This window comes from Chenopodium album, chromosome 18 (assembly GCF_948465745.1).
Source record: "Chenopodium album chromosome 18, dcCheAlbu1.1, whole genome shotgun sequence".
Lineage (NCBI taxonomy): Eukaryota > Viridiplantae > Streptophyta > Magnoliopsida > Caryophyllales > Amaranthaceae > Chenopodium > Chenopodium album.
The window spans coordinates 24,710,242-24,736,818 of NC_137851.1; the positions used below are offsets into that span (position 1 = coordinate 24,710,242).

A 26,577-nucleotide genomic window follows, 5' to 3' on the forward strand; every position below is an offset into this window, starting at 1 on the left:
GCCTCTATCCCCCTTTGTTCAATCAGGAATCCAAGAAACTTCCCAGACTCAACACCAAAGACGCATTTCTTAGGATTTAACATAACCTTATGCCGCCTGAGTGTGGTGAAAGTTTCTCGGAGGTCAGCAAGGTGATCCGCCTGCTGCTTGGATTTGACTATCATGTCATCAATGTACGCCTCTACGTTCCTCCCAATTTGATTAATGAAGACTGTATTAATCATCCGTTGGAACGTAGCCGGCGCATTCTTCAAGCCAAACGGCATCACAAAATAACAGAATAACCCCTGATTAGTGACGAAGGCCGTCTTCTCTTGATCATTTTTCCACAGGGGTATCTGATGGAAGCCGGAATAGGCATCCATGAAACTCATCAGGGCATGACCAGTCGTAGAATCGTCTAAGCTGTCGATCTTTGGAAGCGGATAACTGTCCTTCGGACATGCCTTGTTGAGGTCTGTGTAATCAACACACATACGCCATGTACCATTCGGCTTCTTTACAAGCACAACATTCGCCACCCACTCGGGGAAATTACATGGCCGAATGAACCCAGCATCCAACAGCTTTTTGACTTCGACAGCTGCCGCCTGACTTCTTTCCTCGCCGTGATTTCTCTTCTTTTGCCGAATGGGCTTCTTTTTTAGATCCATGGCGAGTTTGTGGACAGCGAGATCCGGGCTGACGCCTGGCATCTCTTCCACTTCAAAGGCAAAAATGTCTTTGAATTCCTTCAGCAGAAGGTGCACCAGCCGTCCCAACCTAAGGTAGCATAAGCAACCGTCAATGTTTTCACCACCCGGTTGGGGGCAAAGCTCATCTGACCGCTCTTCGGTCAATGATTGCTATTTTTTCTCTTTCTTCACCTCCACCAGCTGAGCAACTTTTCTTTTCTTTCTGGCTGCTGGTGGGGCTGGGTTGGCATCCTTGACATTGTCAAGGTCTATTGGTTCCTTCCCTTGGCCGTCTGGGGCCACAGTATCTTAGACGGCTGAGAGGTAACACTCCCGGGCTGTCTTCTGATCCCCGTTCAAGGAACCAGCAGAGCCATCATCCCTCTCATACTTGATGAGCATGAGGGAAGGGATGATTACAGCCTTGGCTTCGTTGAGGGTGGGACGGCCTAAGATGATGTTATAGGTGGTCAGTTCTTCAACGACCAAGAATTTGACGACCAGATGTCGTCCTTCTCCTTTCTCTCCCAGCCGGATGGGTAAGTCAATCCTACCGACTAGGTAAACCATCCCACCCCCAAAACCTACCAAGGGGTGGGTTATCGGATGCATGCTGCTAGGCTTGTATTTCAGCTTTTGCAAGCACCGGAGGCTGATGATGTCCGACGAGTTGCCGGTGTCTATAAGGATCCGCCCAACCAGCTAATTGGCGACCTTACATTCAATGACGACCGGGTCGTCATGCGAACGGCGGACGCTGCCCCTGTCTTTCTCAGTGATCAGGACGTCTGGGAAGGTGAAACTAGCAGACGCCTGCTCATCATCATCCTTGTCCATCTTTCAAAGATGGCTTTTGGTGCCCCGGATGGTAGGGCCACCACATGAGAACCCGCCTGCTATAGTGTAGACCGTCTCCTTATCGGTGTCCGAACTACTAGTAGGCTAGGGAGTCTTGAACGACTGCCCTTTGTTCTTCTTTTTAGTCCCTCCTGGGGACTTAGAAATGTAGGACTTTAACATCCCTTTGTCAGACGGTCCAACGCCCGTTGAAGGTTGAAGCAGTCGTTGGTGTCGTGGCCAACTTCCTCATGGTATTGGCAGAATTTGTTCTTGTTTTGTGACTTGACGAAACTCTTCATTGGGTTCGGCTTCTTAAGAGATAGCCGGTCCTTTATCTCCGTGAGGATGGAGTTGCAGTCCTTGTTAAATTTGTACCTAGGGACATACGGTTTAAATTCTTTCTTTTTCTTCTAGGACGGCCGGTCAGAATCACTAACCGCCCAGACTTCTTTTCTCTTCTTACTCTCATCTTTCTTCTTCGCCAGCTGAGCAGACTGGCTTTCTTTTTGTTTGCCAGACTTCTTAGAGTCCGACTGGCTACCAGGCGTACAAAGGTCGGTTGCTTGAATATAGCTTCCGCCTCCCTTAGGACCGCCTGCAGCGTAAATGCCCCTTTTCTGACGAGATCAAACTTAAAGTTCGACCCGTCTCTCAGACCCTTAAAAGAAGTCTGTGAACGCTACCTCGTCAGACAATCCCTGGATCTGGATTCTGACCAGGTTGAACCGCCTGACATAAGAGCGTAGCCCTTCTCTCTCACCCTGCTGAATGGTGCTCAAGTTAAGACTTGTTTTCGGCTAGCTTCGTGAAGCAATCAATAGAGCCGGCTGGCAAGTTGCCAAACCACTGTTGGGCAATGCCCTTTAATGTAGCCAGGAAACATCGACACCAAGTGGCATCGTCCCAACCCTGTAAACACATGAGGTTGGTGTATGCCATTAGGTGGTATTCTGGGTTGGAGGTACCATCATAGGTACCCACCAACACATTCTTAACCTTGGCCAGCTGGGCCGCCTCAGTTATATTATTCTTGGTGAACGCAGAAGGTTGTTCACCAAGTTTAAGCAGACGGAGCTGCCAGACCAATGGCTGGACGTTGTTATATGCCGCCTGACCTCCAAAGGGAGGCGGCTGCATAAATTGAAGGCCATACAGCCCGTATTGCGCCTAGGGTGCATACGGGCAGACCCAATCATCATCTGAGGGTCGGTGTAGACGGACTTGTCGCCTGTCCGACTCTCATGTAAGGACTGTGAGTTCCTTACAGAAGTTCCGTTGAAACTGTCTAGAAAGCTCAAGGTCGAGGCTGACTCAGACAGCTGCTGGTGTCTCCTCCGCTCAATGATGTGCCGAGCGTCGGGGACAGATTTCTTGCTGGCTTCCGGCTGATTAGGCCGGGTGTGCCGCAGATGACCCTTTGATAAAAGGATCTTAGACCAGTCAAGTCTTACGGCTGCCTTCTCCTTCTCCTTGGGATGAGGAGTTGGCCGCCTGTCCTTTACCGGCTTCTTCCTCTCAGCTGGAGGAGTCTTTTTAGCCGGCTGACCTTTGCTAGAGCCAGCCTTGTTTTTGTTGATCATATCTTTGATTTCACCCTTGAAGGAGTTCATGAATTTCATGAGCTCGTCCCAGGTGACTGGGGCTGATCCCCTGGCCGTCTGGGTTTCCTCTTCCGGCCTCCTAGAGGGCCTGCTTGGACCCGCCTGGTTAGTGTGTCGTTCCAGTTAATCTCTGGAACGGACATACTTGGAGATGAATGACCCATCCTCGGCCATATGCGTCTCCACTTCATCATCATCATTCTCCGGGTCTGTATAGACCACCGGTTATTTCTCCGGTTGAGGAATACTTGTGTTTTCCGGCTGAATAACCGGTTGTAGATTGTTGGGATCAGGAGATGGTACAGACTGTTGAACCATCTTTGAGGTACTCTCCCCACAGACGGCGTCAAATGTTTTGGGTGTTTTTTGTCCCTTGGGAGAGTTACGTCACAAAGTCTAGTCCGGCTTGAGCTGCACTTGCAAAAACACGGAGACTCCGGTTGTTGGAGCTCCGCCTCCGACGGTCAAGTTAATAACTTGAAAAGGAATAAAGAGTGCGGAAATTTAGGTGGGTATCTGCTTGGATTCCAAGCTCGGGTGTTCTCTGATGAGAGAGAATATGTGTGTAATAATTGATTGTAGATGTCCCCAAAATAGGGGAATACCTCCCTATTTATAGGGTCGTTGGGAAATGTGCCCCTCCCTAGGTCACTCTAACCTAGGACTGTGGGCTGCGCCGCAAAGTGCGGATTCTTGGGAATTAGGCCCTTGAAAGCTACAATTATGATGAAGACCTGAGATTTCCACGTGTCAGCTGGTGAGTGGTCTTAGATGACCTGCCAGCCCTTGACACGTGGAGCTCTCTCATTGGTCCATGCGTCTAGGGTATTTTTACCCTAAACAATTACCACCAAGAGAATAAAATTAAGTGGTTGCATTACGAAAACGAGTGTGAGTACAAGTAGGAAGCTTAGAAGGACAATGAGATAGTTTAATAATTGTTGACAACTCCTTCAATGTGATTTGCAACTCTATTCTCTCCTTCCATATGGCCTTTTCAATCTCATAATTTTCAGCATTTTGCGAGCATTCCTCTTATTCTTGTAGTCCTCAAGTCTTTCTACATATTCTCCCTGCATTTTAATAAGTAATATAAGATATGTATTAGTAACAGATAATCTCAATTATTAAAACATAAAAGGTTTTAGAACTTCAACACTCATAATAATATTAATTAAAAAAAATATTAGTTAAATTTTTGACATCATCCCCATTGTAAATTAAACAATTCCCTCCAATAGGGTATGGCTTCAAAACCTATTTCCATACCACACATATACAATTAAACGCATGTATAAACACTATAAAGGCACATATGAACTTGAACATGAAAGCTTGACCATAATTAGAGGACATATATGATCTGATTTAGAGGGCAATATCTAGATAGGTTTCCCATTATCTTCCTACCCTACCTCTTTCCACCTAAGACAGCAGCTGTGGTGCACAATGTTTATCCTCTACATATTGTATATAAGTGATTTCAGTTGAGCTAGATTCTTATTTACCTATTTAGAACTATCCAAGACGAAATAGCAACTAGTGGAAGCAAATGATTTCAAAATTTCTGACTTATGTTCTATACACTAATGAAAATTTAGTTCTCCATTTAAATAAAAGACATTTCCTTCTGTCCCTAATTAAATTTTTTCACACTTTAATCATCGAATTATCTATAATTTCATCACAGCTTCATTTAAGTTGACGATAGCAATCAAAATACTCTTCATCTTATCAGTCCTTTTACAACAAGACTCGCCATCTCACAATTCCTAGTAATTTTTACCCCTCTCAATATCCACTTCAAAAACTGCTTTAATTTTAATCTTAGTGCCAAATAGACTTATAAGATGTCTTTGCCTACTTCTATTTTGATATGTAAATCCTACATAAAGAGATGGGAGCAGAGTCGAAACAACAATTGGCTACAAGATTTCATTCCACAATTAGAAAAACATAACCCACACGTATGAAGAAATTATCAAAGGAAGTCACACACTTTTTAGATCAAACTATGAAATGTATAATTGCCAAGATACAATTTGTAGTTGAGAGGTTTATTTTTTTATTTTTTGGCAGTATTTATATGCACCAAAAACAATGATGTGAGTCTTTCTATTATAAGGTACAAGAATATCATATATTTATCACAAATATTTTCTATGTTACAATATCTAAGTGGCATACACATGTATTAAACTAAAAACGACAAGGAAATAGTAGATATAGAAACTGATAAATGTGATGTCTAGCATATAAGCCTTAGGGAATAACAGACATACGGATAAAGACATCAGAGATCAGACTTGCTTGTCGAGACACAAAAGACACGGATTGGAAAGAATCAACAGAAACAATAATACCAATTTCAGGTAGATTATCAGGTTAAGTTTACATAAATCCAGGGAAATGGGTACATAAATTCGGCAAACGTAATCAATATCTCACTGATTAGCTTTAGATTAAGTTTGGTCCAAATGATCACAACATGATAATGGCACAAATTTAAGGCAAATTTGAGCACCTAATCATAAATAAAAGGAAGATATAGTCAGTCAGTCACTGTATTTCTTTGACCCTCTTAGAGACTCAACTAATGAATTAATGTATCTAGGATTTATTGTTAGAGATGTTAATATGTTATGCCCCCCTCCACACACACACACACACACACACACACACATTGAACTTACCAAACAAATAACTTCTACTTCTACTGAAGTGATAATTGAGTAAATCAATATTAACATGTACACTTCACTCTAGTAATTTTTACTATGTTGTTATTAGTCAGCTTTCAACAATACAATGTTGTTGCAGAACAATACAAGGGATGCTTTAGTCTACTTTATACACATATACCAATAAAGTAGTTTTAGTCTACTACATATATGCAACAACTTGAGTTATTATAAAGTACATGGATACGGTAATTCCCACCTGTAGCACTAATTACATCAGGATACTGAGCTACAAATTATAATACATAGTACCAACCTATAATAAATTAGAATCAGGAAGAAACTTTTTCTTACTACAATTTCAGGGTATGTTCAAGTTATGATTAATAGAGTAAATAATTGCCCATATTACTTGAATTTCTTGAAGCATATTTGAAGAATTTGTTTAGTGATACCTAAATTGCTTTTTTGGTCCATAAAAGAATGTTATGCTCTTAATTACTTAAGAATCAAATACAAACCCAATTTCAAGAATTTGATTTAGTGATAAATAAACTACTCAACAATGCAAATTAAAGGTATATGTATATTATAAAGTGACAACAAGCTAACGGTCTAATCCATCAAGAAATTTTTTAACAACAACAATTGCCCAACATTAAAAAAAAAAGAAAGATTATATTCACCTAACCAACACCTACTTCCACAAAACCCCATAAAAATCAACCTAACTTATTTCATCCATATTCGAAGAACTCAAACCTTATTATTAAAGATACAGAGTAATCTAATGGCATAAGAAATAAGACAAAAAAAATTAGGGCTTACCTTCAGCGAGTAACTTTAGCGAGCATAATAAAACAAATGGGGATATATGAGAAAATTAGGGTTTCATAACTTCAACAAATGCAAGACGAGGATGATGCAGTTGGTAGGTGTCGCGACGACGACGACGGTGACGGAGTCTCGAACCAGAAGTTGGATGCTCATGCTCAATATGAAGCCAGAAATTCAAAAGTAATTGCAATGTTACAAATAAAAAAGCGATTCATCCAAAGAAAAAGAAAAGAGACTAAAAATTACTTGAGAATCACGATCCAATTGCAGATTCCCAAGTTCGACCATGGCTTTTGCTCCCAAGCACAACTGCATCAATTTTGAGGGAATTTTGATTCAATGAGAGAGAGTGAAAGTCTAGAGAAGGGAAAAAAACGAAAATTAGAAAGAGAGGAAGGGATTTTGACTTTTTTTGAGGAGTTTTTTTTCTTTTTTTTTTTTTCTTGCTGATAAGTTTTTATTTTTTTTCCTTTTTAATTAATCAGTAAAAGACAATCCTCGTATACTGTATGTAGCAACTACGAAATTAGCTAGTCACAATATTAGTAGCAAATTTAAACTAAACATAGCAACTACAAAAGTAGTTGCCAAAATTAGATGAGCGTCACAAATTTGCAACTGCATAGCGACGATACAAAATCAGTTGCAAAATTAGCAACTTCTAGTTTCTTTCAGTTGCTAAAATATATTTTGCGACTAAATAATAAGGTAGTCGTAAATATCAGTCGCAAATTAGCAACTGCATAGCAACTACAACAAAATCAGTTGCTAAATTTATGACTACCAGTCTTGTTTGGGGTATTTTTACCCTTGACAAGTGGACCAATGAGGAGGTGTCACGTGTCAGGGGCTGGCAGGTCATCCTCGACCAATCTCCAGCTGACACGTGGCCTCTCCAGATACTCTCTTAGAATTGCGGCCTTCAAGGGCCCAATTCCCCAAAAATCCGCTATTTGGCGGCGCAGCCCATCAGTCCTAGGTCAGAATGACCTAGGGAGGGGCACTTTTCCCAATGACCCTATAAATAGGGAGATATTCCCCCAAAATGGAGGACATTCAGAAATTTACTATCATTTATTACATCCTACTTTCTCTCTCATCAGAGAACACCTGAGCTTGGAATCCAAGCAGATCCCCACCTAAATTTCCGCACTTTTTATTCTCCTTCAAGTTACTAACTTGAGCGTTGGAGGCGGAGCACCACCCAACCGGTGTCTCCGTTGTTTTTGCAGGTACAGAGTCAGCAGGACCAGTCTTCGAGTTGTAACTCTCCCAAGGGACAAAAACACCCAAAACATTTGGCGCCGTCTGTGGGGAGAGTACCTCAAGATGGTTCAAAATTCTGTACCAATTCTCAATTCTACCTCTCTACGTCCGGTTACTCAAACGGGTAACCAAGAGGACTTGCAACCGGTTATTCAACCGGAAGGGTTTGAAATCCCTCAGCCTCCGCCTCAGCCTCAGCCAGAGGTATTCACTGAGGAGGAGGAAGAAGAAGAAGACAATGATGTGGAGACCTACATAACCAAGGATGGCTCCCTCATCTCTAAGTCCATTCGCTCCAGAGATCAACTGGAGCGAAATATAGACCAGGCGGGTCCAAGCAGCCGGCCCACTGGGAGGTCAGACGGGGCAACCCGGAAGACCAGAGGAGAAGCTCCAGTCACCCGGAATGAGCTCATGAAATTCATGAACTCCTTCAAGGGTGAAATCAAGGAGATGATCAACAACAAGGCAGGCTCTACCAAGAGTCCGCCGGCTAAAAAGACTCCCAATGATGGGAAGAAGAAGAAGCCGGTCAAGGACAGGCAGCCAACTCCTCATCCAAAGGAGAAGGCAGCCGCAAAACTTGACTGGTCCAAGATTCTGATTCCCCGGCGACCCCAGACGGAGGCCAAAAAGACGTCTACCTTCGATGCTAGAGAAGTCATCAATCGAAGGAGGCAACAACAGTCTGAGTCAGCTTCTACCTCAAGCTTTCCAGACAGCTTCAAGCAAGCTTCTGCAAGGAATTCTATGTCCTTGCATGAGAGTCAGACAGGCGGTAAAACCGTCAACACCGAACCTCAGCTGATGATAGGGTCTATGCCATACGCACCCCAGGCGCAGTATGGGCAATATGGCCTGCAGTTTATGCAGCCACCCCCATTCGGAGGTCAGGCGGCATATACCAATGTCCAGCCACTGGACTGGCAGCTCCGGCTGATGAGGCTAGGCGAACAGCCGTCTGCCTTTGCAGCCAATATAACCGAGGCGGCTCAGCCGGCCAAGGTTAAGAACATTTTGGTTGGTGCTTATGATGGCACCACCAACCCAGAAGACCACCTAATGGCGTATACCAACCTAATGTGTTTACAAGGTTGGGACGATGCCACCTGGTGCCGCGGCTTTCCGGCTACATTGAAGGGCATTGCCCAGCAATGGTTTGACAACTTGCCAGCCGGATCTATTGATTGCTTCAAGAAGTTAGCCTTCTTGTTAGCCACCAACTTCTCAATGAACATCCCTGCTAAGAAAACAAGTTTAGACTTGAGCACCATTAAGCAGGGAGAGAAAGAAGGGCTACGCTCATATGTCAGACGGTTCAACCTGGTCAGAATTCAAATCCAGGGGTTGTCTGACGAGGTAGCATTTACAGACTTCTTCAAGGGTCTGAGAGACGGGTCGACTTTTAAGTTCGACCTTGTTAGAAAAGGGGCATTTACGCTACAGGCGGCCCTGAGGGAGGCGGAAAGCTATATACAAGCAACCGAACTCTGCACGCCTGGTAGCCAGTCGGACTCCAAGAAGTCTGACAAGCAAAAAGAGAGCCGGTCTGCTCAGCCGGCAAAGAAAAAAGAAGAGAGCAAGAAAAGAAAAGAAGTTTGGGCGGTCAGTGATTCTGAGCAGCCGTCCCAGAAGAAGAAAAAAGAGTTTAAACCATACGTTCCCCGGTATGAGTTTAACAAAGACTGCAACTCCATCCTCATGGAGGTAAAGGACCGGATGTCCATTGAGAAGCTGAATCCAATGAAGAGTTCCGTCCAGTCTCGGAACAAAAATAAATATTGCCAGTTCCATGAGGAGGTTGGCCATGACACCAACGACTGCTTCATTTTACAGCGGACGTTGGACCGTCTGGCTGACAAAGGGCTTCTGAAGTCCTATATTTCTAAGTCCCCAGCCGGGGCAAAGAAGAAGAACAAGGGTCAGTCCTCTAAGGCTACCCCCCAGCCTACTAGTAGTTCGGAAACCGACAGGGATCCGGTCTACACCATAGCAGGCGGTTTCTCTTGTGGTGGCCCTACCATCCGGGGCACCAAAAGCCATCTTCGAAAGATGGATACGGATGAAGAGGAGCAGGCGTCTGCCAGCTCCACTTTTCCGGATGTCCTCATTACTGAGAAGGACAGGGGCAGCGTCCGCCGCCCGCATGACGACCCGGTTGTTATTGAATGCAAGGTCGCCAACCAGTTAGTTGGGCGCATCCTTATTGACACCGGCAGCTCGTCAGACATCATCAGCCTCTGGTGCTTGCAGAAGCTGAAATACAACTCCAGCAGCATGCATCCGGTCACCCACCCCTTGGTTGGTTTTGGGGGTGGGATGGTCTATCCAGCCGGAAGAATTGATTTACCCATCAGGCTGGGTGAGAAGGGCAAGGGACGACATATTGTCGTCAGATTCTTGGTCGTTGAGGAGTTGACCGCCTACAACATCATTCTTGGGAGGCCAACCCTCAATGAAGCCAAGGCGGTAATCATCCCGACCCTCATGCTCATCAAGTATGAGAGGGATGATGGTTCTGTTGGTTCCCTGAACGGGGATCAGAAGACGGCCCGGGAGTGCTACCTCTCAGCCGTCAAGGATACCGTGGCCTCAGACGACCAAGGGAAGGAACCAATAGACCTTGACAATGTCAAGGATGCTCCCTCACCCCCACCAGCAGCCGGTAAAAAGAGAAAAGCTGCAGAGCTGGTGGAGGTGAAGAAAGAAAAGAAATAGCAATCACTGACCGGTGAACGGTCAGAGGAGCTCCGTCCCCAACCGGCTGGTGAAAGTATTGATCTTGTTCTGGACGACAGCCGTCCAGAGCGAACTGTTAAGGTTGGGACGGTTGCTAATGCTGTTATGGGTGCAGACTTGCACCTTCTACTGAAAGAATTCAAAGATGTGTTTGCCTTTGAAGTGGAAGAGATGCCAGGCATCAGCCCGGATCTCGCTGTCCACAAACTCGCCGTGGATCCAAAAATGAAGCCCATCCGGCAAAAGAAGAGGAACCACGGTGAGGAAAGAAGTCAGGCGGCAGCTGCCGAAGTAAAAAAGCTGTTGGATGCCAGGTTCATTCGGCCTTGTAACTTCCCCGACTGGGTGGCAAACGTTGTGCTTGTAAAGCGAATGGTACCTGGCGGATGTGTGTAGACTACACAGATCTCAACAAGGCATGCCCAAAGGATAGTTATCCACTTCCAAAAATTGACAGCTTGGTCGATTCAACAGCCGGACATGCCTTGATGAGTTTTATGGATGCCTATTCCGACTTCCATCAGATACCTCTGTGGAAAAAAGATCAAGAAAAGACGGCCTTCGTCACTGATCAGGGGTTATTCTGTTATACTGTGATGCCGTTTGGCTTGAAGAATGCGCCGGCTACGTCCAACGGATGATTAATACAGTCTTCATTAATCAAATTGGGAGGAATGTAGAGGCGTACATTGATGACATGATAGTCAAATCCAAGCAGCAGGCGGATCACCTTGCTGATCTCCGAGAAACCTTCACCACACTCAGGCGGCATAAGGTTATGTTAAATCCTAAGAAGTGCGTCTTTGGTGTCGAGTCTGGGAAGTTTCTCGGATTCCTGATTGATCAAAGGGGGATAGAGGCTAACCCTGAGAAGATACAGGCGGTAATTGACATGAAGTCACCCCGCACTGTTAAGGAAGTTCAGAGACTCACCGGTTGCCTGGCCGCCTTGGGGAGATTCCTCAGCCGGTCAGGTGACAAATGCCTTTACTTCTTCCAAGCAATCAGGAAGAAGACTAGATTTGAATGGGGGGATGATGCTGAGGCGGCATTCCAAAAATTGAAAGAACACTTACACTCTTTGCCAAGGCTTGTTAGTCCTTTGCCTAGAGAGAAGTTGTACATGTACCTAGTCGTCTCAGACCATGCTCTTAGTGCCGTTCTCCTTGCTAAACGAGACGGTACTCAGCTCCCGGTATACTTCATTAGCCATGTGTTAAAAAATGCTGAACTCCGGTACCCCATGGTGGAAAAATTTGGTCTTGCTCTATATATGGCCTTCAAAAAGTTGAAGCCATACTTTCTGGCACATCCGGTGGTAATTTACACTGATCAGCCCCTCAAGCGGCCAATGTCCACTCTGGAGTCATCCGGCAGAATGTTGAAATGGGCTATTGAAATGCAAAGTCTTGAAATCTCCTACGAACCAAGGAAAGCAGTGAAAGGTCAGGCGTTTGCCGACTTCATTGTTGAAATGACTCGTCCGGTTCTTCCAGATAAAGTTGATCAAGTTTGGAGGGTGTATGTAGATGGGAGCTCTACAAAAAACGGCTGTGGTGCAGGCATTGTTTGTGAATCTCCAGAAGGAGATAGATATGAGTATGCACTACGTTTCAAGTTTCAGGCCTCAAATAACGAGGCGGAGTATGAAGCCCTGATAGCCGGAATTCGCATGTGTAAGGCAGTAGGGGCAACAAAGATTGACGCCCATTCTGATTCTCAGTTGGTTGTTAGCCAGTATAAGGGCACTTATGAAGCGACCCATCCGGCTATGATCAAATATCTTCAGGCTGTCAAAGATGAGGCTGGGACACTTGAGGAATTCAGATTGAATCAAGTGCCCCGGTCAGATAACCACCCGGCGGATGCACTGTCAAAATTGGCATCATCCGCCTGCCATGATACGCCTCGGTCAGTCTTTTGGGAAGTTCTTGAAAAAAGAAGTGTTTATGAAGAGCCCATTAGAATTCTGGATCGAAGTTCTACTTGGATGGATGGCATCCGGGCGTATCTTGCAGACGGCATGCTCCCTGATTCACCTCAGGAGGCAGCCGTCATGAAAAAGAGAGAGCAGCAAACTTCGAGTTGAGAAACGGAGAACTCTTCAAGGCTGGTTTCCTCAAGCCCTTGTTGAAATGTGTTACCCCAGAAAAGGGGAAGGAGGTACTCGAAGAGCTGCATGCGGGATTTTGCGCCTCCCATATAGGCGGCAAGTCCCTAGCCGTTAGAGCCAGGCGGCATTACTTTTGGCCTACCCTTGAGGCAGACGCCAAAGAATTTGTGAAGAGATGTGATACATGCCAGAGGTTTGGCAAGCTAATACATCGCCCGGCTACTGATCTGACGGCAATCCACAGCCCAGTCCCGTTTGCTAAGTGGGGCATGGACATTTTAGGTCCTTATACGCCTGCTCTAGGCGGAAAGCGCTATATCTTGGTGGTTGTGGACTACTTCACCAAGTAGGTGGAGGCGGAGGCAGTTAAGAATATCAAGACAAAGGATGTCATCTCTTTCATCTGGAAAAATATTATCACCCGGTTTGGGGTACCTATGTCTATGGTATTTGACAACGGCCCTCAGTTTGAGACGCCTCAGCTCAAGACTTGGTTAGGAGATCAGGGTATCTCAAGTTACTTTGCCTCAGTCGGCCGTCCTCAAGCAAATGGTCAGGTTGAGGTATTCAACAAACTCATCTCAGACGGCATTAAAAAGAAAATTGAAAGAGCCGGTGGCCTATGGGCTGAAGAGTTAATTCATGTCCTTTGGGCCATCCGGACAACTGCCAAGGGGTCAACCGGAGAAACCCCATTTCTCATGGTATACGGGGCTGAAGCCGTTTTACCCATTGAACACTATGAGCCCACGCTCAGAGTGATGCTCTATGATGAAGAGGCAAATTGGGAGGCCATGCGGCTGGCATTGGACTCCCTCCCGGAACGCAGGGGCAATGCTGCCCTGCGACATGAGATATACTGTATGAGGATGATGAGAGCCTACAACAAAAGAGTGCACAAACGTCCCTTGAAAGTGGACGATTTTGTGTTACGGAAAATGGAGGCAACCGGTAGGGCCAATGAGCTTGGAAAGCTAACTCCTAATTGGGAAGGCCCCTACCGGATCTATGAAGAAGTTAGGGATGGCACATACCGCCTGGAAACCCCAGACGGTAGACGCCTGCCTAGAACTTGGAATGTAGACAACTTAAAAAAGTACTACTTCTGAGTAATGTAAAGTTTTTTTTGTAACAAGAAGTATTTATGAGAAATGCTTTTGCTTCATTTATTGTCTTTTTATTTCCGTCTGGGTTTACCCATACAGATGTTGAAAACTTTAGTAGCAAATTTAATATGTGAATAACTTGAGGCCAATGGCCAGATAAAAAACTAAGTTTGACACTTAGTATATAAAATCAAAAGTCCATAGTGACAAGAGGCCAATGGCCGGATCCTTAAGCTAAGCACAAAACCGTTTAGTGGCTATGCAACCGGTCTCCAACCAGACCAGAAGCTAAAGGCTAGATGGTTGTCTTTTTACAAATTCGTCTATCCTGTTATGGATATAGGCGTCCGGCGACACCCCTCCGGGTGCAATCGTCGCAGAGAACAGCCACCTTGCTCGTTCTATATACCCATGCAGGCGGCAAAGATTGAGTGGCTAGACCAGCCAACTCATAGCTGTCTGACCATGTTATTTCTCCTAAGTAATTTTTGGTTGTGAAAACTCCGGCTGCCTGCAAGTATCAGCCGGAGTATCATCATAAGTTTTCACTTAGGAAAATTTCCTTCAAGTTGCGCACTTATAGGGCAAAACCTTTTTGCGTAATGGCTATTAAAGAACACCCAGGCGGTTTGATACCGACTGGGGCAGAGGTTGTATGCCTGTCATTTGACCGGCTGTGTACTTGGTTTGGGGCAATCACTATTGTGATTGATTGTTTTACAAACATCCCATACGCTTTAAAGTATGAGAAGTTTCCAAGACAATCAATCCTTTTTCAGATTAAACCAACCACACAGCCGTCCAGGGGCAAGGACAGCCGGAGTTGTACCTGCCGCATGCTTTTCATAAGATAGGCAAAATCACAAGTATATATTGAGTATATATGCAAAAGTAAAAATTGTGCAAGTATAAGAAAACCGACTGAGTCGGTATACTTCAATAAATTAAACTGGCTCAAGGCCAGGAATGATTGTCAGCCGGATCTACATCCGGTATACAGAGAAACACACAAAAAAAAAAAGTTACACAAATACTCGGCGCACAGGCCGGAAAAACAAAGGTTGGCACACAGCCGCTGAGAAAAGAGAAAAGTGGTTGGCATCCTGCCGCAGAGAAGGAGGGGAGCTACGCTTGGGGCTGTTCCGGTTGGGCTGGAGTTGTAGAAGGAACATCATCCGGAACCACAGCCTCTTCAGGCTGGCTGTCCTTGGTGCCCAGTTCCTTCATTATCTCATCTAAGTCCGGCTCCTCTGTGTCCGAAACCTCAGCACCATTTTCCAAGGCCCAGTCCTTGAAGCGAGGCGGAGCAGGATCCCCAAGAACCTTGGCATCATACGCCGCAGTGGCGTAGTCATACCTCAGTTTGTAGACATCAAAGTCTACCTCAGGGTAGAGAAGCCCCCTGGCCATCCGGAGGCGGACCTCATTATCCCGCTCATTCTCTTTGATGAGCCGCTCCTGCTTTGAGCTCCTCAGCATGCTGACTTTTCAGAGTGGCAAGCTCAGCAGTCAGCCAGGACTTGTCCTTCCTTAGATCAGCATTTTCTTGGTCAGCTCCTTCCAAGGCTTTGAGGTTTGAGCCGGCAGTTTTCAGCTGGAGCTCCAGGTCGCTGATCCGGCTGTTAGCCTCATCATTAGCAGCCGTCAAGGTCTTGACCAGCTCCTCCTGTTTCAACTCGAGGGCTTTAATCGCAACATCAAAGTTAATATAGGCATATTCAGCAGAGTTGAGATTGGCTTGAGCCCTTCTCTTGGCATCAGTTACCTCTTCCTGCTTCTTCCGAAATGGCACCCGGAGCCCATCCTCCCGGACCATAACCTAAGCAAGGTCATCCGAGAAACTAAACACTTAGCAAAATTGAAAAATGAAATGAAATGAAATGAAATGAAAAAAGATAAGGGGCAAGTTTCACTTACCTCCGCCAGCTGCCCCAGAATCTGGTCGAAGTCGACCTCATGGCGGTTGGGTATGGAGTTCTTCTCCGTTTGGGTGAGAGTCCTCACCATCCGTTTGCCAAACCCCGCCAGGTCCGGGGGCCCAGAAGTAGCATCTGCAGCATAAGAAGGACTTGGTGAGAGACTAGCAGCGTATTTGGCATTCATTCTTTGCCGGCTACTCACGGAACCCCCAGAAGGGTCAGTCATAGTCTTGACGCGCATAAAATCAAGCGGCCAAGGAATCTCTATCTTACCTTTGGAGTCGACCCTCGCCGGCTCCTCCCCTGCGGCTGTAGCACCACCTGCAGCCCTGGATGGCTCGCCATCCTTCGATGCTTCAGTAGCATCCGGCTTTCTCTTTGACTTCTTTGAGTTTTCACTCAGAGTTGCCATGGCTTCGGGGCCTTTTCCCCCGGTTGTTGGGTGGCCTTTGGCATTAGTGCCGGAGACCGTCGAGGTTGCCTTCTTCCCGGCTTTGGCAGCCGGCTTCTGAAGGTTCTCATCCCCAGGTCTCTTTAAGACCTTTGTTACAGAGCGGGGGAGGATGTCAGTTGAAGCCTGCAAAAAACACAAGGAAACCATAAGTCATCCGGAATTAAAAGAACTTGAAAATATTCAGGAGAAGTTTGGAGATTATCTTACCCCTCCTTTTTTGGCCTCTTTGGCCTCAATGGTGGCCTTCTTGGCCAAGACATTTTCCTTGCGGAGCTGAGCTGCAGACTTGGCCGGAGTCTTAGCCGGGTCAACCATTCTCTTTGCTTCCTCTGCAGAAAAACATGAAAGTGTTAGAACAAGAATAAGTTCAAAGCAATGAAATTTAAATTGCAGGCAGAAGACCGCCGGGTGGGTGAGTGTATTTACCCTTTGGAAACATAGGGCTCAACCCGCAGGCGGACAAGAATCTCTCATCTGCAAAGAAATCCGGGTGGGGGATCCAGTTCCTTGGAACAACTATGTGAGTCCCATCCCCTAAGGGCTCAGTTGTTGTCTTGAAGAACTCCGGCTCTATTATTTGCTCCCGGGCTTTGGCAGTGAGAGCTGGGCGTATACACTTTTGGCCCACCAAAGCCGGCTCTTTGTTGTAGCGCCGGAGGATCTTGTTTATCCTTATTTGAGGGGAGGAGACCAAGTACCACTTGTCTTTCCAGCCTCCCCACTTGGACACCTTGTCCAAAGTCATCAGATATTCCGGGAGCGTGGAAATAGTGTACCACGCTCCATATCCGCCTGGGGCACTTTTGAGGTAGTGCATGTGGGCGAAGGCGGTGAAGCTAGGCTCAATGTCCTGGAGCTCGCAGGCGGCGATGTAGCTCAAGATATTGACCCAAGAGTTAGGCGTTAATTGCCACACTCCCAGGTCATACCCCTTTAGGATCTTCCGGATGCCTCTGTGAAGGGGAAAGCGGAGGCCGGCTTCTATCACCGCCTCATAGCAGACAAAGTAGTTGTCTGCATTCTCAATGTCATCCCCCCAGGCTAGGACAACATCAGTCGGAGGGACGATAATGTCCCAGTCATCCCCAAAGGGATGTTGTTGTTTGAAAGCCTCAAAGCCGCTTGCAAGAAGAGCCCTGTCACCAGGCTTCATCCTGGTCTTGGTTGGATCCGAGTTTACTTCTTTCTTTGCTGTTTGGCGATAAGCCTCAGCAAGGTCCTCTCCCTCAGAGCCGGATCCTTCTTGCTCTTCAGCTGAGTTATTTGGTTGGTCTGGAGAGGAGGCGGTCTCCTCACCGTCTCCCCTCGAGTCGCTGTTGCTGGAGGTAGACGGGGTGTCCTCAACTGAGTTGCTTTGCTCAGCCACCTCATAGTCCTCCTCCCTCACTACTTCACTTGCGGGCACTTCCCTAGTGCGCCGTCTGCTGGGCTTTGTAGCCGTTTTCTTAGTTCTAGCCATTGTGTCCTGCACAGACACAGAGAGGGAAGAAGCCGGAGATGAGCAAAGCACTCCAGAAACTCCAGACAAGGCACCCCCGGTTCTAGACTCAGCCGTCCCTGGTGACCGGCTGAGCGTCCTAGGCAGTGCCGTGTGTGCAAATGGAGAGTTCATTTTATTTTTTGAAAAGTTAATGTATACAGCCGGAAATGAGTGTATACAGGCTAAAGAAAAAGGAAAAAGAAGAAAACTTAAAGAAGGAAACGGATGGTTACCTTACTCTGAGTTCTGAAAAAAATCTGAAAACGGCAAAGCAACCGGTGACCGGGTGACTTCGAAAGAGCACACGGAAATCTTAAACTTGCTTAAACGCAACCGGAATCAGAGCACCTCTCTCTAGAAAACTCTCTTTCTCTCTCTAGAAAGTCAAGATTGTGAAAAGTGAAGAGGAGAGGGGGGGGGGGTAAATCCCTATTTATAGGGGGTGAAACGGCACGAATCCCCGTCACCACTGTAAAAAAATAGCCGTTTTCATTGTTCACCCTTCATGGGCTGACACGTGTCACAGGCGCCACGTGGCCTGCCACGTGCCACCTGTGAGGGGCAAATGTTTAGGGTATTTTTACCCTTGACAAGTGGACCAATGAGGAGGTGCCACGTGTCAGGGGCTGGCAGGTCATCCTCGACCAATCTCCAGCTGACACGTGGCCTCTCCAGATACTCTCTTAGAATTGCGGCCTTCAAGGGCCCAATTCCCTAAAAATCCGCTATTTGGCGGCGCAGCCCATCAGTCCTAGGTCATTCTGACCTAGGGAGGGGCACTTTTCCCAATGACCCTATAAATAGGGAGATATTCCCCCAAAATGGGGGACATTCAGAAATTTACTATCATTTATTACATCCTACTTTCTCTCTCATCAGAGAACACCTGAGCTTGGAATCCAAGCAGATCCCCACCTAAATTTCCGCACTTTTTATTCTCCTTCAAGTTACTAACTTGAGCGTTGGAGGCGGAGCACCACCCAACCGGTGTCTCCGTTGTTTTTGCAGGTACAGAGTCAGCAGGACCAGTCTTCGAGTTGTAACTCTCCCAAGGGACAAAAACACCCAAAACAAGTCTCTTTCAGTCGCAAAAATATTTTTTGTGACTGAATATAAGGGTAGTCGCAAATATTAGTCGCTATAATAGCTTTTTCTTGTAGTGACCGTCTCGACATTATTTTTGCTAACGTCTCGCCATCTGTTTTAGATGGGGTGTTACAAAATATAATGATACTAATGATTGAAATAATTCTAAAATGATCCAACATGATATGTTTTTCTTATCTTATAACTAAGCAATAGTTGTTATCCTTCAAATCCCAGCTCCCCCTAGAACAAAAAAAATAAAAATGAAACAAAAGCTAATTAAAAGGTTAAAACCAAACATGTGTCGTATTGTGATTAGTTAGGATTTTTTTTTTAATTTTTTTAATTTTTCTTTTTAAAATTTTGATTTTTAAATAGCTTTTTTTTTTTTAAAAAAAAAAAGTCTTAATTACAAAAATAAAAAAAAAAACTTTTTCTCTCTCCTCCCTTCCCTTTTTCCGACCACTTGAACACCACCATCACCTCTCACCTATCACCTCTCCAGCCTTGTCCCCTTCACAATCGTTAAGTCATTGGCCACACCCTCCCCCTTTACCATCGAGTCACTGTCCACCCTCTTCCTACCACCCCTAACATCTACCAATTAGATCGCTCACCAGCAGTCACGAAAACCTCTCAAAACTAACCCATCCCAAACCCTTATTTTCACTGTAAACCAATGGAGGGGGTGCGTTTTGGGGAGGGGAGAGTGTTTCGGGGTGGGCGAAATGGATATTGACTAGCTAAATAAAGATAGATGCTATATATATATATATTCTAATCTACTTGTAAAGTCGTAACTTTGTAAGGCTAAAACTACTCTATGTTAATATTGATCAAAGTATTTTGTCTTGGATGTAGGGAGACCAAGTCGGTCTAGCAAAAGAAAGAAACATCATCCCCAAATTTAAGTATTAAATATAGTATATATTTATTGTATGATCAAAGGAGATAATTAGCTTGATGGTTATTTGCATATACTTAGCTAGAGTTTAGCCTATGATGATCGACGAAAATATGTACATTGTTTAAATTCGGTTATTCTCTTAATGATAAACAAGGAAAATATTCCCTCAATCTTTCATTAGGAGCCGAATTACATTGGCATAATTAAGTCATAAAGTATTACATTTTTCTCCAATTAACTAGCAATATAAGATTACGTCATATCATTTACTTTCTTATTATTGTTTTTTTCTTTTTTTTTTCTCCTAACTCTATGAGTTATTTTCCTATTTAAGCTTATTCAAATGTTTTCAATAAAATTCTCTATTATCAAATGTATTCCAATTTATATGTAATAAAAAACCTATAAAAATTTATGAATACTACTACTTTTTGGATGCTTGTGCATACTTTATTTCAATTTAGTAGTTACGATTTATGAATACTACTACTTTTTAGGTGCAAGTTCATTCTATATTTCAATTAAGCAATTACAGTTTATGAATTCTACTACTTTGTAGGTGCATGTGCATTCTAAATGTAGTCAATTACGGTTTAAGAATACTATTTGACCTTAGGCTTGTTTGTCTTATCTTATATTTTATAAAAAAATTATAATTTCAGATAAAAAATTAGAAAAAAATAATAATTTCAGATAATGATTGAATTGAACGTGATAATGATTGAATGCGAGCATGAGTATATGACAATGACCTGATAATAATCTGACCCGAATAACAATTTACCTAAACCCGATCATGACTTGACTTGTTTGGACTCGAGAAAGTGGTGACCCGAGCAAGAGCTGTTAAAAGGCTTATTGGTCTTTTATTTTTCTAATTTTATTATTCGTTTTCCTGTTTAATCTTATTCAAACATTTTAAATAATGCCATTCAAGTGTTTCAATAAAAAAAAAAAAAAAAAAATTGCCATTAAAAAAAAAAAGTGAACTAGGATATGAACTTATAAAAAAAATAAACAAGTTTAGATAATTTAAAATTAAATAAGTTTAGAAAAAAAGTTATTGTATTTTAACTTATCTAAACTAAACCTATTTTAACCAAATTTATGAACTTATTGTATTTTATCTAAACTTATTTGAACATGTTATCTCGAATATGAACTAATCTAAAATTGTTATCCCTAAAATGAATGGAATCAATGTGAATAGATTAGAATAGGGTTTGAACTTATCTTCTAAAAATCTAAACTAAATCAATCTTATTGGAATTAATTAATATGAACTTATTATGTAGATTTTATCTAAACTTATTAGAACTTATTAACTCGAATTTAAACTTATCTGAAATTATTTATCTTACAATAAGTGAAGTAAATGATAATGATTAAACGTGAACGTCATTACATGAACTGTTAACAATATGACCCAAAAAATTTACCCGAACCTGATATGACCCGACGTGAAATGAACCTGAAACTCAAATTAACCCAATATTTGAAACCCGAACCCGAATATGACTTGACATGGAAATGACCCAACCTGATTATAACCCGCAAATTATTGACTTAAACTAAACCCAACTTGAACCCGAACATGACCCGACATGATTGTAACCCGCAAATTATTGACTTGAACCGAACCCGACTTGAACCCGAGAATAACCCGACATGGAAATTACCCGACCTGATTATAATGTGTAAATTATTGAATTGAATCGAACTCAACATAAACACGAGAATAATCCGACTTGATTATAACCTGTAAATTATTGACTTGAACCGAATCCTACTTGAACTCGAGAATGACCCAAACCCATTTTCACCCGTGAAAACCCGAATTAAACTCGACCTATTATTCACCTGACCCGAATGTAACCCAACTTGTTATTAGCCTGACATAAACCCGATAAGATGCATGACCCAACCTGAACCAACTCAAGCATTACCGAACCTAAACTCGATCCGCATAGGTTACGACATTAACCCAAGTTGACCTGACTCGAGTTGACTCGACCCACACTTACCCGACTCAAATCTTACCTTTTTACTCGAATTGGCGGCTCTAGATATGAGGAAGATTTTAAGGGGCTATGGGGTGGGTTTCAGGGGCCGAGGGTGGTTCAAGGGGTGCTGCTGTAATACCCCATATTTTTAATATATTTTATAATTATTTTTAAAATATGGGTTTTAAATAATGATTTTTAAATTTGATCAATAGTTACTCTACAAATTACAATTTATGTCTACAACAAGCCCAATCATCCTTTTTTTTTATTTGCGCCGATTATTCCTCCCTCATATCATCTCTTATAAGCCTAAAATTCTAACCTACTCAACACTATAAATATCCCTTTGATCCCCAAAATTTTTCCACAAAAGAATTAAAGGGGTAAGTTTTATTTTATTTTGGCGAAATTGGCCTCAACACTCTGAACTATGGCTTCAGTGCACCTAGTACCATGTACTTTGCCTAGTGGCCAAAACACCATAAACTAATGCCTTGGGTGCAAAGCGCACCTTTAGTGAGTTTTCCAGCCACCATTCTCACCGGAGTCGGCGGGAGGGTTGGGGTGGGTTTTTTTGGTGGGATAAGGGGGATTGGCGTGGTTGGATTTGGGATTTCGGTGGGCAGTTTTCTGGTGTTCAAGGAAGGGGTGGGGGCTGGGTTTTCTATTTTTTTTAATATTTTTGGCTAATTAGATCTCAACACGTGGCATTTATGAAAAAATAAAAAGAAATTGACCTTTTTAACCGGTAACTGGTCATATGGATTGAAGAAAGTAAACAACCCCCAAAGTTGGGATTATTTTAGAATAATCTAAAGTTGGGATTATTAAAAAAAAATGGAGCAAATTTGGGATTATTAATATCTATTTTTCCTTTAATTAATATAGATTTATGTGTTTGCTCAGTTGTATAAAATGTTAATTTTTATGTTAAAGGATGTTCAATTAATATTAACATTAAAAAGGTAAATATTAACAATTTCTTCATTATTAAAAATATTTTGTTGATTTATTTGATTGGTATTTATAGACACCTAAAAATGTCTCACCAAAACCAAACCCGATGATAAACAACCTTTTCACCACCATTATTGGTTGGGTACAGTATTTAATCTCGGGAGTGCTTAAAACCCAAATCCAGTTAAACATATTCAGTTAACAATTCAGTCAAACCATTTATTCAAACTCAGTCCAACTCATATTCTAGCCCAAACCCTTTTAATTTATTTCATGTTATTTATTAATTAAGCGCGATTAATAAATAATAAAAACCCTAAGTCTAAATAAGCCCAAAATTTTGAAACGACACCTAAATATCACGTACTTAATGAATAAGAAATAGGGTTAAAATGAATCTAGACGGTTTTAAGGAAAAAATGTATGCCGTGTTATGGCAGATATACCGCGTCACGACATTTTGCGTCGTGTCACGGTATTCTATGCCATGTCGCAGTGCACATGCCGTGACGCGACATTTTTCTAGGGTTTCTCTGTGGCACCTTTTCACTTCTAAGGTTCCGCGCATCACCGCTCACATTTTCTCTACAGATACGAGGTTGATTTCCTTAGTTTCAGGGTACCAACAATCATTCTCTTCTCTCTCTCTAGCCTAAAACTAGCCTCCCTATTCTCTAATAATACATCCACTAAGCACTCCAAGGAGTCTTTCCATTATTATTTATTAATTCTCCTTGAAGTACTAACGCTTTTATTAATATATAGTTGCAAGCAAACAAAATCAAAGTAAGGAATAATGTTCCTTTTGTTCCTATTATATTTCTATCGATTTTTATCATGTTTGTCATATATTAATTGTTGGATATTTTTGTTAAATTGCTTCAAATGTTGATGTTCATTTTATTATATTTCATGATCACTATATTGCATGTTTAAAGGGAATATGTAATTGAAAATCACGACTAATAAGATAATTTGGACAATCGGTTTAGGTACCTTTTTAATCTTGTAGTTTATCAAGTGATCACAAACATTATAGAATTATGTGTTGCATTAACATTCAACCAATTTAGCATAATTATAGTTTGGAGAAAATTGAATCTTTGTTTGCATGCCTTTGAGATCGCAGGAATTACTTTTCGCTATAAGAATCGAGTATAGGCCAATACGGGCGAATGTGACTCCATGACTCACTTCATACCATCATCCTCAATTCTCCTTTTATGATTCCGAACCATATGGAGTTAGTAATCTCATGGATTATGAATGGGGTGTAACCTTCACGGGTCAATCGTTGTTGTCTATCGTTGTCCCTTATTCGTGGTTGCCTTTTAATGATCCATGAACGGTTTACAAGTTTCTTAAAAACTTGTTTGCGGCTCCCTACTTTCCTTGTCCCTAATCATATAATGTCAATTCCCACTTCCTATGAGTGCCAAGCATATTCACAACATGCTTAATGTAGGGGTGATTCAAATGACGCCTACAATTTGGCGACTCTATTAGGGAGGATTCTTGATTATTTATCGATTTGAGTGATCGGTACTTAATTGAGATGAGTGGATGAGACTTGAAAGATTCTTGAATCGTATTCCTATGATTATTTGAAAGGAATGGTGTCCTTCGAACAAGTGTATTATTCCCATAGAGGGTTCGGAGCTATTAGAAATCTAATTATTCAGTAAGTTCAAGTGATCGGAATGCCTTGGTGGAGGCCGCTTCCGATTAGTAATATTAATGCATAATTAATATTACAGCTTAATCTTGACTGAACCCTTCGGGTCACACCCAAGAAACTAACGATCCGAGACGACGAATTAATTCGAAAGGAATTAATGAGTCGCTCGAGTATTAAATGTTTGGACGTCGGAAATTGAGCTAGGAGCGTCGAAACCGAGCGTCGCAAGTCGAGTCGAATTAATAAAAGACGAGACGGTAAAATCAATAATTAATCAACAATTTACCGAAATACCCCTAGCATCGGAATGCCCCGAGCAAACCGAGTGCTAGGGGAATTTGGTATAGCAAGGTGGCCAGCATGCGCACCAAGCCGAGCCTAGGCTGGCTAGTTGGTGCTGCGGCATGCTAGCGCACCACTGCTAGCAAGGCCGCCAGCACATGGCTAGCAAGCTGTGCCAGCATGTGCGGGCAGCAGCAGCATTAAGCTAGCTGTGCTAGCTAGCTGGCAGCAAGCTAGCATGCTAGCACTGCTAGCAGCGTGGCGCGCAAGGGGCCTCAGCCAGCAGCCTACAAGCAAAGCGTGGCGTGCTGGGCCGAGGAAGAAGCATTGCCGCGCCAAGCAACAGGCCCAGCTACGCACACTAAGCTCCAACAAGGTTGCTTGGGTGCCAAGGCTTGGCCAGTCACGTGGCAGCAGCCCATTGGCTCATGTGGCTTAAGGGAGCCGGTTTTTGGGAGCCGGTTTTTGGGAGCCTTGGGGATCAAGTATTGGTCCCCCCTCTACTTGTGGTCCTTACCTAACCTCTCCTCTTAGAATGCCACTTGTTGATTAATTAGTTGTTGGCTATTTTCTTTTGTTTTTGATTTAAAATAAAAAGGGAAAATTGATTTTACCAACTCTCCCACATTGATGGGAGAGTGGATTTTTCACTTAAGTTTCCCTATAAATATCCCACTTGGGAATTGGGAAAACTCACTTGAGTAAGAGCTCAATAAGGCATCTCCACTTGAGAGAAAACCTTTAAGCTCATTAATTACTCGAGTAGTGTTTTGGCCCGACTTGGCTAACCTCCAAGTAAGAGACCTGTCGCGGTCGTGTTGTGAGTGGATATCGTCGGAGGCCGTTGCGCTTGCGCGGCTTAGCTTTCTCAAGTAAGAGCTCCGGTGGTCAAGCGAAGCACGCTACAAGGGTAATTTAGTCTTTTCCCTAATCTTGTTATTTATGCATTTTGGTTATATTAATCGTGAGTTTTTTCCTTGGGCTCGAGTTTTATTTCCGCGGTGAGTTAGACTCATCGAAACCCAATAGCGGTATTAGAGCCTTCCTCATTTATTTTTATAACTAAAAATTTTCAAGGAGTTTTTATGGCTTTATTTTTCTGGTTTTATGTTACTAATTAGATTAGTAGCTCGGTTTTATAAATTTTAATCTCGTTTTAATGTGAATTTTGGTCCCGAACCCAGATTTTCACCCAAAAATAGTGAATTTTGGGTGGAACAGCGTTCTGGAAATTTTTCAACCCTTTTGGATCTGTGGAAAAGCCAAAATTCGACCAAAAATTCCTTTTTTCGAGGGTTTTTTGTTTTTAAGGAAATTTTTTAAATCTTTTAACCTTGAATCTTAATGGCATATTTATGGTGATTATGTACTTGGTTCTTTCCTTAATGTTTCTTTATTTTTTAACTTCTTTAAGCATGGTCACTTTGTAGTAATTAGTACTTGAAAGATTGGTTAAATTTTCACATAATTGCAAATCCATTGCATTAGGTGTGAAGAATTTATTATTTGAGGCTTTTAAGTGGTTGGAACTTTGAGTTACTAAATTCCATAAATTTTTGTTGAACGTTTTGATTTAATCATTTATTAAGTTGGAATCATAAAGTTTCAATCTTGTGATAGAATTTTAATTTATCTTCATATTGGAAGATATAATTTTCAAGGGTTCACTAGTTAAAGTTGGAATCTTTATTTGAATATTTGTGTTCATAATTCCGACTCCCCTTTATTTTTGTCAAATCTCATGATTAATTTAAGTTAATTAAATTAATAGTGAGAATAGCCCTATTCATTTTATTGCATCAAGTTGAACCAATTTTATTGAAGAATAGTTCTTGGATATAATTTTGTTTTTGTGCACTTGAATGAATTTATTAAGTTGGACTTGTTATAATTTTCATTTTTCTCATTAAATTAATTCTAAAATTAATTTGGAATTAATTAATTAAGTCAC

The 26,577-nt window shown here is 42.8% G+C and overlaps 1 long non-coding RNA gene across 1 annotated transcript; it reads right to left on the reverse strand.

Moving 5' to 3' along the window:
* Window positions 1–3,972: 3,972 nt before the first annotated feature.
* On the reverse strand, window positions 3,973–7,021 carry LOC145590638 (uncharacterized). The gene is made up of 2 exons (XR_014102122.1): window positions 6,625–7,021; window positions 3,973–4,188 (listed from the first exon to the last, which is right to left on the reverse strand). It is a non-coding gene; the product is annotated as an uncharacterized LOC145590638 (long non-coding RNA).
* Between the last annotated feature and the right edge of the window lie 19,556 nt (window positions 7,022–26,577).